We start from the raw sequence: 13,686 nt of genomic DNA on the forward strand, positions 1-13,686 counted from the left end.
ATTTCGATGACTCGGTATATTTTTATTTTACTTTAATCAAGACAATTTTCGTTTTCTTGAGTGAAGAAAATTGTTTCTACAATTAAGAATTTTTTTTTCTGTGTGAAAAGTTTCAGGCTGTGCGTTTTTAAATGATTAAAAAAAAATTTTTTTTACTTTCTTAGTATAAAACTTCAGAAGCTTCAACTTATAATGCTTAGTTTATCTTAAACATTTCCGATAACGACAAACTTTTGGCTAAAAGAAAGATGAAAGAATTTTACCACGTAGTTTTGGTATAAATCATATTCAATTTCATGTAAACAATTTCCTGATGTGTTTACAAAAATTGATATTTTTTAATAATAAATTCAAGAAATATATTTATTAAAAAAATAAGGTAATACAGTAAAAAAAAATAATCGTAAAAACTTATTTAGCATCGTCATTTTTTCACATCCCATTAGTTGTTAAAGGAAATAATAAAAATTTTGAACTGATCTGAAAAGCTTTTTTCTCCGAAAGCTTTTATAAGTCCAATTTATCTACAATTTTTGACTTGATCATACTCCCTCTCCTTGATAATAATAAAAAAATAGTAATAATTGCAAGAAGAAATCGTTGAAAGTATCATAAACGCCATCTGTAGGATTATGAATATCTTATGAATATGAAGAAGATCGATATCGACCATGGATCTATAAATCAACAGAGCTGTAATCGGTAATATATCTGTGTATTAAGAACAGTTAAATTATTTATCATAATGTGTTCAGATAGAACGCTAGAAGTTTGGTGATAGATTGTAACTAGAGATGCGAGTGGTCCCGTTCATTGACATTTTTTTTGGTCATCGGACCGTCACATGACCGTTTGTTAAATGACGGACCAAGCAATCGAAAATGCTGCCATCTAGTGAATTTCTAAGAACTTAAAGCAAAATAACAGTTTGTTATCGCGAGTGAATTTTGGAGTAATAAGGTAAAAGACCCAATACCGGAACGACGAAGGGTACATGACTGGTTTTTATTACTTAGAAAAAATTCAAATGGTTCATTAGTAATAATAATTCATCCAATCATATAGAATAAACATGTAGTTACACGAAAATAATTAAATTTATCAATTTTGTCGAATTTAATATTAAAAATGTAACGTCCACGTTTTCAAAAATTATAAAAATATCTATAACTAATTTGTCCCCGGCTCGAAATTTGCTCGCCGGAGTCCAGGGTCATAAACGGGGATTACATTATCAATAACAAAATATAACAAAACACTTCATTTTAAATAAATCAAAGAAAAAAGAAAAACCTCTTTATTGGCCTGATCATGTTAATAAACGATATAAACAATATAAACAAATTAAACAATATAAACAATATATTAGAACACTCTTTTCACACATACTCGCGGTTCAAAATCGCGAACTAACTGTCAAGAGCAGGTTCCCCGCTTCCCCAGGAGACTAGCCGTCACCCCTGGGTCTAAACCTCTACCCCGAGAGCGAATGGAGAGTGTCCTCTTCGCCCCCACCTACACGGCTTATGATCACCTACCGTACCTCAGCTGAAGGCTTCGGCACGGGGAGTAGCACTTTCATCCGGTCGGTTCATGATACTTACCTGGGCCTTGGTCAGACTCCAGGTAGAGTATCATCCTCTGGAATTACTTGGTGAAGAGTATTCGCCCGAGTAATTCTCCCGAGAAAGAACTGCTTCCTTTATCGAGCCAAATTTTGGCGTTTATCATTTTTTGCCTAACTCTCTTGTAACGAAAAGGAAGAGTCGTTTTAGACACCTGTCCGGTGTTCTCGAACTAGCATTCAAAAATAATTATTTATTATTTTAATCGTAATTTCCTTCATTTTCCATCCATTCGTCTCGCCAAATTCTAAGTTTTTATTTTCGAAACTCAAGTCTTTATTATTTTAATCGTAATTTTCTTCATTCTCTATCCATTCGTTTCGTCAAATTCACAATTCTTTATTATTTTAATCGCAATTTCCTTCATTTTCTATCCATTCGTTGATTTTTCCATACTAAATTGTCCTCGGGACTTATAAAATCTTCGCTTACCTAAATTATTTCTAATCGTCATTTCTTTCATTTTATATCCATTCATCACTTTCCCATACTAAATCTTGTTCGGAACTTAGAATAAATTGCCCAGTCTTTTAATTTCTTTTACAATTAATTCGCTCGGCTTCGTAATAATTTCTCACATGCTTAATTTCTTAATTTAATCATACCTTCGGTAACAATAATATAAAATTATTAACTAAATAAATACAATAATTAAACAATAATTGTTTCTATTAATTTTTAAGTAATTAACTAAAAATAAACTAAAATACTCAAATACAAAAAGTAAAATTTGGGTCATAAACTACTATTGAAATTTACGCAAAGTATAATGTAAATACAGATGCGTCAAATTCTTCCCAGGGTACATCCAAGACTACACATTACAAACTCTGCTGGAAGGACAAGAAAAACAACTACAAGCACCAAATGGCCTGGTCTCCACTGATCACTTGTGACTTTGCTCGCTCACATACCGACATATTATGTGATAACCTCTACTCCGCCATTCTAGATGCTGCCAGTGAATGCCAACTACTGCATACTGTCTACTACTTCCAAGCGAGTTTATCACAAACCCTGGTACAATAACGAATGTGCAGCTGCCAAGGCTGCTGTCAAATACTCTCTGGCCCAATGCACAGCAGCACTTCAACCCTGGTCAAGTTACCATGACATCAAAGCCAATTACTACTCTTTATTAAAAGATCGTCGCTCTGATTTTGATCTACAGATATGCAAGAAATTTAGGAATGTTCGCAACGTAACCGAGTTCTGGTCTGTGGTGAATTCTGCCCGTAAAACTGTTTTGAAGCCATCGCAAATAACCCTCGGACAATGGGAATCTTTCTACCGCGACTTATACGCACATAATCCAGCCCCCGACTACTTATATCAGGGCCCTTCGGACCCTCTACTTGACGAGGACATCACACTCGAGGAATTAAACCTCAGCCTAGCTAAGTCGAAAATGGGTAAATCGCCTGGTACCGACGGCATACCCAATGAGTTTTACAAAGCAGTACCAAATAACTGGAAACTATATCTAGTAGCTCTCTTCAACAAAATTTTAAGCACTGGTACAACGCCCACAGAATGGTCTCACATTTTGATGTGCATGCTCCACAAAAAAGGTGATCCGTTGAATCCCAGCAACTACCTGGGCATTGCCCTCGTAAACAGTCTTGAAAAAATATTCACCCAGATTATCCACGAAAGAATCCGTGTTTGGGCTAATTCTTGCAACATCATCCCCGAAAAACAAGCCGGATTCCAATCTGGCCGAGGCTGTGAAGACAATGTTTTCACGCTTTTAGCTCTTCTTGAAATGCAATTTCGCTTCAAAGACGCTACTACCTATGCATTTTGTATAGATTTCAAACGAGCGTTTGATTCAGTACCGCATCTAAAGCTCTGGAATAAACTTATTGACCTTGGACTCAGCCCTAAGACTGTGAGCCTGTTGATGAAACTATACAAGCATCTAAAGATGTGGGTAAAAAGCAATGGCAGTCTTTCAGAGCCTATCAACATGACTGAAGGTGTACTACAGGGTGAAGTTTTAAGCCATCTCCTGTTTTGTCTTTACATCAGCGACATAATACAATTTTTTAAAGAAAGGGGCGCCGAGAGACTCTTTGTTGATGCGAAGGAGGTGCTGCTTCTGTTGTATGCCGATGACATTGTCCTAATGGCATCCACCGAAGTCCGGCTCCGCAAAAGCCTGGTGATACTCAAAGAATACTGCTGAACAAACAGCTTAACCGTAAATACTGATAAGACCCAAATACTAGCTTGTAAATCCACTGGTAGAATCTCGAAGAAACGTAGAAAATTCATGTTCAACGGCAAAGAATTATTAGTAGTCCCGAGCTACGAATACCTCGGCATAAAGTTCTGCACTTCACTCAGGGGAAACCTTGCAGCTGCACATGCAACAAAAAAAGGAAAGACAGCCATCGGCACTGTGCTAAATATCATTAAAAATCTCAAGGGTGATTCGTGGCTAAGCGCAGTCAAGCTTCATAATAGTCTAGCCCGTTCAACTGTCACATACCTTGCACACCTCAGCTGCCTGAGCCTAGACTGCATAGAACAACTGGAAACGTCACAACTTTACTTTTTCAAGCGCCTATTTTCACTACCGATGTGCACCCCTGGTTACGCCATCAGACTCGAGCTCAGCCTCGACCATACAGCTGTCTATATACTTAAGGCAGCCATCAACTGGGTAATTAAAGTACTTAGCATGCCTGCGCATAGATTACCTCTGCTCTGCCTTCGCAAACTGGTAGCCTTGAATGCCACACCTTTCCACTCATCTAAACTGAATTGGGCCCAACAACTAAGGAACTTATTAGCTCCTATCCAGGAAGACATTATGCTTGATAGACTTGAGGCTGACTGCTGGAAGAGAAGGAAAGATACCATTTTATCCAAATTTCAAATCTACATGCGCAGCTTGGACCTGAACCGCTACCGGGTGTTCTCGGCATGCCAGTTCAATTTCACCATCCAGATAGCGCCTGAATGTATAACAGTCCAACCTCTACATCTCATGAAAACCTTGCTCCAACTGAGACTAGCCAGTAAATACGCCTGTCATATAACAATCGATGGCAACACATACAAGCTATCTCCAACCAATACTTGCTCATTCCGCCACCTTCCGAACACTGAATCTGCTGAACATTTCATTTCCGATTGCCCTGCACTGTCTAACTTCAGACACAAGTACCTGAAAGATTGGCTCTTACATGAGCACCCTCAAGTGATTAATTTATCACTCCTTGAATCCTCCAACTTGGACACCCTGAAGAAAATCCATGGATATTGCCGGGAACGTTTTAAAATAAATCTCAACCTAGCCAAATTTTAAACTACTATTACTACTATTGTAAAAAGCTCACTTTACACCACATTGTACTCGCAGCCAATTGCTACGAGAGATGTATTCTTTAACACGCAATAAACTATATATATATATATATATATATATATATATATATATATATATATATATATATATATATATATATATATATATATATATATATATATAAGTAATAGTAGTATATTTTTTTACGAAAATAAACTAATATTGTTATAAAATACACAAATTTTATATTTAATAACACATTTGAAAATTTTCTGTAAAAAAATTATTACTAAACGATACGGATTTTAGGTTAAGAAATTTTTTTTTTCGTTCCAATAACTGCATAAAATATAAAAAAAAATTAGGAAAACGGTTGACCCTGAAGGCCATCCCTGCAACTTCCCGCTAATTCCATACCTGGATGCTTAAAATTGCACTTATGCCGTTTTTGAGCTCAAACAGATAACATTTCTATGCTTTTGAGCTCTTCGAGCTCAGAAGTCTAATAAAAGTTTGATAAAACATTATTTTTTGAGTTTTCAAACCGCAATAACTTTTGAATGAATGAACCGATTTTTACGAGGTTGACAGCATTCGACGCAGTTTTTTAAGCCTTTTAAAAAATCTTTAATTTTAAATTGATCAAACTAGAAATTTCGGAGTAATTCCGAAAAAACACTTTATTGGGTTTTCTTTCCTGCACGATATCTCTCGAATGAATCAACCGATTTTGACCGGATTAGCGGTGATCAACGTGGTTTTTCAAGGTTAAAAGCTGATTAGTTTTTGGAGTTGATCGATATAGCCGTTCGAAAGTTATTCCAAAAAAACCACTTTTGAAAAAATTTTTTTTTACAGTTTTTTTTAGATTTCTCGAAATCTATCGGTCCGAATCGGTCCAAATTATATCCAAAATCTAAGTTTGGACAAGCCCTTTCGAATGGCGCCAATCGCGATCGAATCGGTCAAGCCATTCAAAAGTTATTAGAGGTTTACATACTTACATACACACACACACACATACACACCCGTCGGAAGAAGCCAAAATCCCACCGGGCGCGTCCCCAGGTGGCGGATAGGGGAGTCCTAACCGGTCGTAAGATCGGCGGATTGGGGCGAAATAAAATAGCCCTCGCGGACCAAATCAGGCATCGGAGCTGAAGAGTAACAGCCACCGTCCGTGTATCCTTGTGGGTCGGAGAAAGCTCGCTGTTCTTCGGAGCAGAGGGTAAGAGCGAAATAAAATAGCTCTCGCGGTAAAAAACGAAAACTCCCCTTTCGGCAGGAAGGGTTGGTCACACCATCTGACCTAGGATCACGTACGCAAGCGGATAAGGTGACACTGCTCGAAAGAGATGTGCGAAATGATCCTTATAGCGCGGTGTACGAGGTAACTCCCGACATCTACGTGCCGCACCCACGGGAGCAAGAAGAACCCGATGAAGGAAGCAGGTGCAGGGTCGAAGCGGTTGAGATTTCCTGCTTCAATGACCGAAAGCTCTTATAGCAATGGAGGTAGCTGTAAGAGTGATCACCCCTCCACTTCCGGAGGCATCGCGTTCGGAGACGACCTTTTGCTTTGGAGTATCACTCAAAACCATGGAAGAAACGAAAAATCAAGAAAAGAACAGGAGTATTAGTGGGCCTCACGCCCAAGAAGCAGCGATTACCGTAAGCGCTGAGATGAAGCGGACGCAAGCGCTGGAACGCCTCGAAAAGCTGACCAGCGAACTGCATGAGATTGTCCAATCAAAGGTCAATATCCATAAAGAGATAAAGACCAAGACAACCGGGGTAGTTAACGCCCTTCGAAGGTTTAAAAAACTGGACGAAGAATGGCAGTCACCTCGACGACTCACTCCTCGTTTTACGCCGGAGAAGAGCAGTCAACTTGCTGTGGAGATCGAAGAATCAATGGACACCGGAGGCGATGCTGACGGTGAATCTGATGCTAAAGACGAAGGTCATACTTCCAACAAATCTAACAAGAGGAAGGACCGAAACTCCCCAGATGGAATAGATGGGCGATTGACGAAGAGAAAGGACTTGAAACCAAGTCCTCCGAAAAACGTGATGAAGCAGAACGCCGAAAAAAAAGACGCGACTGATTGGAAAGATGTCCACACAAGGAAAGAGAAACGGAGGTTAGCCAAAGAACAGCTCCCAAAGGAGCTTCCAAAGAAGCCCAGGCCGGAGCCTAAGCGCAAAAAACCGCTCAAATGGATCAGACCCGACGCACTGATCATCCGCCCGGCCGAGAAAGCAAAGTACGCCGAAATTTTGCGTCGCATAAAGAAGGACGTCCCTGATGAGCAAGTTCGCACAACAGTGGACAAGATCAACAAGACCAGAAGCGGGGACTTGCTGATTACGATTTCGCGGAAGTGCGTGGACAAAGGCCAAGGCCTGCAACATACCATCGCAAACATTCTTAAGGAGGAGGCCAAAGTGATCTGCAAAGGGCCACAAGAAGACATCGAGATTCGAGACCTAGATGACACCACAACAAAGGAGGATATTCAGGCTGCCCTGCATACGGTAACCAAGGAGCTCTGCGAAATACTACCAGAGACAATCAAGATCCGCAAAGCCTACAGAGGTACCCAAACCGCTGTCGTGACACTACCGGCTGCAGCAGCTCAGAAGATATTAGAAGGAAGCGGTAAAATCCGAATTGGCTGGGTCAACTGCTGAATTAGAGCCACGAGGAAACCTACCCAATGCTACAAATGCTGGCATTTCGGGTACCACGGATCCCAGTGCAGAAGCAAGACAGATCGATCCAAGCTATGCATCAGATGCGGCCAAGAAGGACACAAGATTGCGGACTGTAAAAACCCAGCGAAGTGTGTATTATGCGCGGAAAATAAGAGCGCAGAGAACGCTGCCCATCACGCCGGCACATACAGGTGCCCGGTATACAAAGAGGCACTCCAGAGATTGACAAGCAAGCAAACATGAGGATATTACAGCTTAACCTCAATCACTGTGAGGCCGCGCATGACCTGCTCATGCAGACCGTGCGAGAATTAGAGCTTGACTTGGTACTAATAGCAGAGCCATATAAACACCTGAGTACCCAACCCTGGGAAGCTGATAGCACATCCAAAGCTGTCATCTGGTCATGTGGCAAGCTCCCTTTCCAAAATGCAGTCGACAACAGCAATGCCGGCTTTGTAGCAGTATCAGTAGAGGGCATCCGCTTCTATAGCTGCTACGCACCACCTAGCCTCTCCATTGTTGACTTCACTGATTTCTTGGATCGACTAACTGAAGATGCGAAGCAATACCATCCAGTAGCGATAGCCGGGGACTTCAACTCCTGGGCAGTTGACTGGGGCAGCAAACATACCAACGCACGAGGAAAAGCACTACTAGAGGCCTTTACTACACTAGATGTAGTTTCGCTCAACAGTGGTGATACGCCGACCTACACCAAAGGTGACGCAAGCTCAATTGTAGACCTCACTTTTGTCAGTAATAGCCTTGCTAGAGGTGACTACAACTGGAAAGTGTTGGAAATCTACTCTTCCAGCGACCATCATGCGATATTCTGGGAAATATCAAACGACCAGAACCTCAAGAGACCAATCAAGCAGTCTAACATCGTTGGTTGGAAGGTGAAATCTTTTGACCCAGAAGCATTGCTAATAGCCCTCGATGGTGATCTGATCAACACTGTATGTGCAGAACAACATACTAAGGACCTGATGAGAAGAGTAACACATGCTTGTGATGCCAGTATGCCTCGTAAACGTGGCATAAATTCGAGACCTTCGGTGCATTGGTGGAACGACCACATCAGCGTCCTCCGTAAAGAGTGTCATAGAAAGAGAAGAATCTCCCAGCGCGGCTATCAACGGCTCAACTCAGTGGAGCTGATCGCAGAGTACAAAAAGGCGCGTCGTGAACTGAATAAAGCCATCAAAGAGAGCAAAAGAAGATGCTGGAAAGAGCTTATATACGAGGTGGATAAAGACGTGTGGGGTAGGCCTTATAAGGTGGTTATGACCCACCTGAAAAAACAACAAATGCCTTCACCTACGTGTCCTCAACTTCTTCAGAAAATCGTCACTGCACTGTTCCCACAGCAACGCAACTTCGATTACCAGTTGGCGCCAGGTGAACTGGACGACATTCCACCTGTCACTGAAGAAGAACTACTGGAGGCCTGTAACCGTGTAGGGAATAATAAAGCGCCGGGATTGGACGGAATCCCTAATATAGCCTTGAAAACCATCATAAAGGCAGCTCCAACATTATTCCTCGACGCTTATAATGCATGCCTCAAGGAGGGGACTTTTCCTCGTAAGTGGAAACAGCAACGATTGGTACTGTTACCTAAAGGGAAGAAACCACCAGAAGAACCGTCATCTTACCGACCACTTTGCATGTTAGATACGGCGGGTAAGATATTTGAGCGCATAATTCACCAGACTACCAAGCAGTAGTCGACCCACTCCTGGCAGACAATCAGTATGGATTCCGGAAAGGACGATCAACCCTGGACGCAATCAAACAGGTTGTTGATACGGCCAAGGAAGCAATCGCAGGAACCAGATGGAAAGGTGGAACGAAGAAGTATTGCCTGGTGGTGACACTAGACATCAGAAACGCCTTCAACTCCGCCAATTGGAAATGCATCATGCAGGCCCTCCAAGAGAAGAATGTACCAGAATACCTGCTTAAGATCGTATCAAGCTACTTTGAAAACAGGGTCCTGAAGTATGACACGAAGAACGGTCCGAGGGAGTATGATATTACTGGAGGGGTACCACAAGGTTCAGTTCTAGGCCCGCTCCTGTGGAACATTATGTATGACGGTCTATTAAGACTAACTCTGCCAAAAAACGTCAAACTCGTAGCATATGCAGATGACGTAGCCGTAGTGATCGTTGCCAAACACCTTGACGAGATAAATCATATGTTCGATCTCACTTTTGAGCACGTTAACCGGTGGATGGACGCAGTGAACCTGCAACTGGCGCAACACAAGACTGAGGCAGTACTTATTACCAGCAGAAAAGTGGTAGAGACCATTAAGCTCAAAGTCGGCGAACAAGAAATCACATCACAACCTTATATCCGATATTTGGGAGTGATGCTTGATGCCCGACTCAACTTCAAGCAGCAAGTGGAACATGTCAGTGCCAAAGCGTCAGTAGTGAGGGCTAGTCTCGCACGACTGATGCCGAACGTCGGAGGCCCAAAACAGAGCAGGAGGCTATTATTGTCATCAGTAGTCATATCGGTGCTCACTTACGGAATATCCATTTGGGCCGACGCATTAAAGACACAAGAATCATGGAGAAAGGCTGGACCAGTATATCGACTGAGTACCCTACGAGTAGCTAGTGCCTTCCGCACTATATCAGAAGAAGCAGTGTGCGTCATTGTTGGAACCCTACCTTTTAGAGTTCTAGCAGAGGAAAGACGGGCCCTTTACCAACGAAAAAGGTCAACTGCACTGATCCCTGAAGAACTTAGAATTGAAGAACGGCAGAAGAGCATAGGCCGATGGCAACTACAATGGGATGCTGCAGAGAAGGGTAAGTGGACGCACCGTCTCATACCTCGGATCGACATTTGGCTTAACCGGAATCACGGTGAGGTCAATTACTATCTTACGCAGATGTTGTCGGGACATGGGTGTTTTCGAGAGTATCTACACCGCTTTAAGCACGATGACTCTTCGGAGTGCCCGTCCTGCCCAGGAGCTGCTGAAGACGCGGAGCACGTCTTCTTTGTATGTCCTCGTTTCGATCCACAGCGTGAAGAACTGGAGAGGATCCTGAACCAGAGAATGCAACCAGATTCACTAGTAGAAGCAATGTTGTCATCAGAAGCTGCCTGGAACGCTACCAACACGTTTGCAACAGAAGTCCTTAAAGACTTGCGTTCCACCGAAAGAAAAAGAGCAAATAGCAGAAGATAGAAGGAAGGTAGTTAACACCTTAGCCACCAGAAGGAAGAGCAGTAGCTAGATCCTCCCTTCACGAAGTAATGCCTGACGGCGGTTTCCATGAGGGATTAGAGGAAAGAAGAAAAAGGGGTTTAGGGTTTAGTGGGTAGGGGCGTTAGTGTCGAGTTAGTATGACGCTGCGTCGAGTCGCCACATATCCAGGCCAAACAGCTATGCCTAGAATCCGTAAAAAGGATTCCCCCCCCTAAAAAAAAAAAAAAAAAAAACACACACACACATACACACATACATACATACATACATACATACATACATACATACATACATACATACATACAGACATAGTGACACCCTGGCGGGGATAGTCAGGGAAGCTTCCTGTGACCTTCAAACGTCGAGATCTGATGAAAACTGGATTTTTGTAAAACGGGGTAAAACCAATAACTTCTCGAGTTTTGAAAATCTGAGATTTTCTTAGCGGGAAGTTAAAAATTTTAATGAAAAAAAAAAAAAAAAAAAATAGTAAGTCACAACCGGAAAAAATTAAATTTCTTTAAGATCAATAGATAAATTAATATTATAATAAAAGAAATAGTGGTTGGTCATAAAAAAGTCAAATGTAAACAATACTCTTACATTCAAAAATAGCGACACCAAGCGTAATTTACTTGAAGCGAGATTTGTTAATAGTTAACAAATCTTCCCAAGTCGAAATATCAGACCCGTTTAAGCTGTAAAAGTTTCCAAATCCTTTGTAGTTCAATTCGCCGCCTTAGAAGACGCCTGTTTTGGCAGTAAAAGTCGGAGTGAACTATGGATACAGTGAAAACACCTCCACTGAGTTCCGTTTTCAATGTAAATTTTATCCAAAGAATAATAAATAATAATAATAACAATAATACTAATATCATTATTAGTAGATTTTATAATAATCTAACTATTGCAGTCGTCCTTGTAGCGCAACTTTTAACAAATTCACCCATTTTCTGAATCAGCTTGACAAACTGAGTCAGAAAATATCTTTCATTCAAAAGTTTATATGTCGCGTTCCAGATACCATAAAGGCGTATACCGGCAAAAGGCCCCGGTGAAAAGCTATCGGTGCGTATAAAATAATTTTTTTCGGGAATCGACGAATTTTCATTTGAAATGTGCGGAAATGCAGAAAAAAAATTTTATACGCCCTTATGGCTCCCGGGATCCACCTCGGATGCCATAAGGGCGTATAATAAGATTTTTTTTTTCGGGAATTAACTTATTTTTATCTAAAACGTTGAGAAATAGAAAAAAAATTTTTCTCAAAATTAAAATTTTTTTTGAAAATTTAATTTTTTTTTGTCCAAAAAAAATTTTCAGTTTGGAGAAAAATTTTTTTTGCATTTCTGCACGTTTCATGAAAAAATAAAATGATTCCCAAAAAAAATGAACCAATATATTTTTGTATTAAACGTGCAGAAAAGCAAGAAAAAAACATTTTACTTCAAATTAAAAATCTTTTTTGGACTTAAAAAAAAAAATTAAATTTTCAAAAAAAAATTTTGATTTTGAGAAAGATTTTTTTTTGTATTTTTTGACGTTTCAAGTAAAGATACCTGATTGCCGAAAAAAAAATTATTTTTATACGCCTTTATGGCTCTCGGGACCCACCTCGGATGCCATGAGGGTGTATGAAAAAAATTTTTTTTTGGGAACCGACGTATTTTTTCGTGAAAAGTGCAGAAATGCCAAAAAAAATATTTCACCAAAGTAAAAATTTTTTTTGGACTTAGAAAAAAAAAAATTAAATTTTTATTCTACGCCCTTATGGCATCTGTAACGCGATTTGTTAGCGATTGCTAAAAATGAAAATTTATTATTTAACCGAAAAATTGCATACCGTCAAAATTGATATAGTCTTAAAAAAATTACAATATAATAATTTACAGTTGAATTTTTAATATTGAGAATTTTAAACATTAAAATTTATAATAAAACATCAAAAATGTACAGAACGATCTACAAATTCGAAAGTATTATAAGAACTTGACTTATGCATTTTTTTAATTAATAAAAATTTTTAAAAAATAGTTAATATTTATCAAAACACAATATTAAATAACATAAATTATATAAATAATGAACCGTCACACTTCGTCACTGCATAAATTTAGCTTATAAGAATGATGAAAGGTATATTAACTTATCGGTCGTACGGTGTAGGGGTTAGTTATCGGTCTGGCAAGCGCGCGTCTCGGGTTCGAGTCTCGGTTAGAACGAATGCGATTTTCACTTTATTTCTATAGGTAGCGAAAGTTAGGTCTAAATAAAGAGTCAAGCGGGTCTAAACATGTGTTAGCTCTACATTAAAAATAATATAAAAAAAAAAAAATTCGAAAAATTCTTTTCTTATCATTTTACTAATAAGAAAATTATTATTATTATTATTATTATTATTATTATTATTATTATTAAAAAAACAAAAAAAAAATCAGTCTCTAGTTGGGTTCGAACCTGCATCCCTAGGCACGGTACAACAAAAGTAATTATTATTATTTAAATTGTTATTATTATTCAACGCCTGGTTAGACTGTAATCCTGTCAAAATGGGACAAAACTCCACTATTTATAGTCAAACCAGGCGTCGAGTTTATGTAGTATTTAACTGAGTAGTCTTTCCTGACCACTCAATTTTCTAAGAATTGTTGGAAAAAAGTACAGCTTAAATGGGTCTGAATTTTCGACTCGGGTAAACATTAAATGTTACTCAAGATCAACAGGTCAAGGCTGATAAATATATTATTTATGAATTAAAGGATAAATAACGCATTAAAATGTCGCTCAGG

This window comes from Cotesia glomerata, linkage group LG4 (assembly GCF_020080835.1).
Source record: "Cotesia glomerata isolate CgM1 linkage group LG4, MPM_Cglom_v2.3, whole genome shotgun sequence".
NCBI lineage: Eukaryota > Metazoa > Arthropoda > Insecta > Hymenoptera > Braconidae > Cotesia > Cotesia glomerata.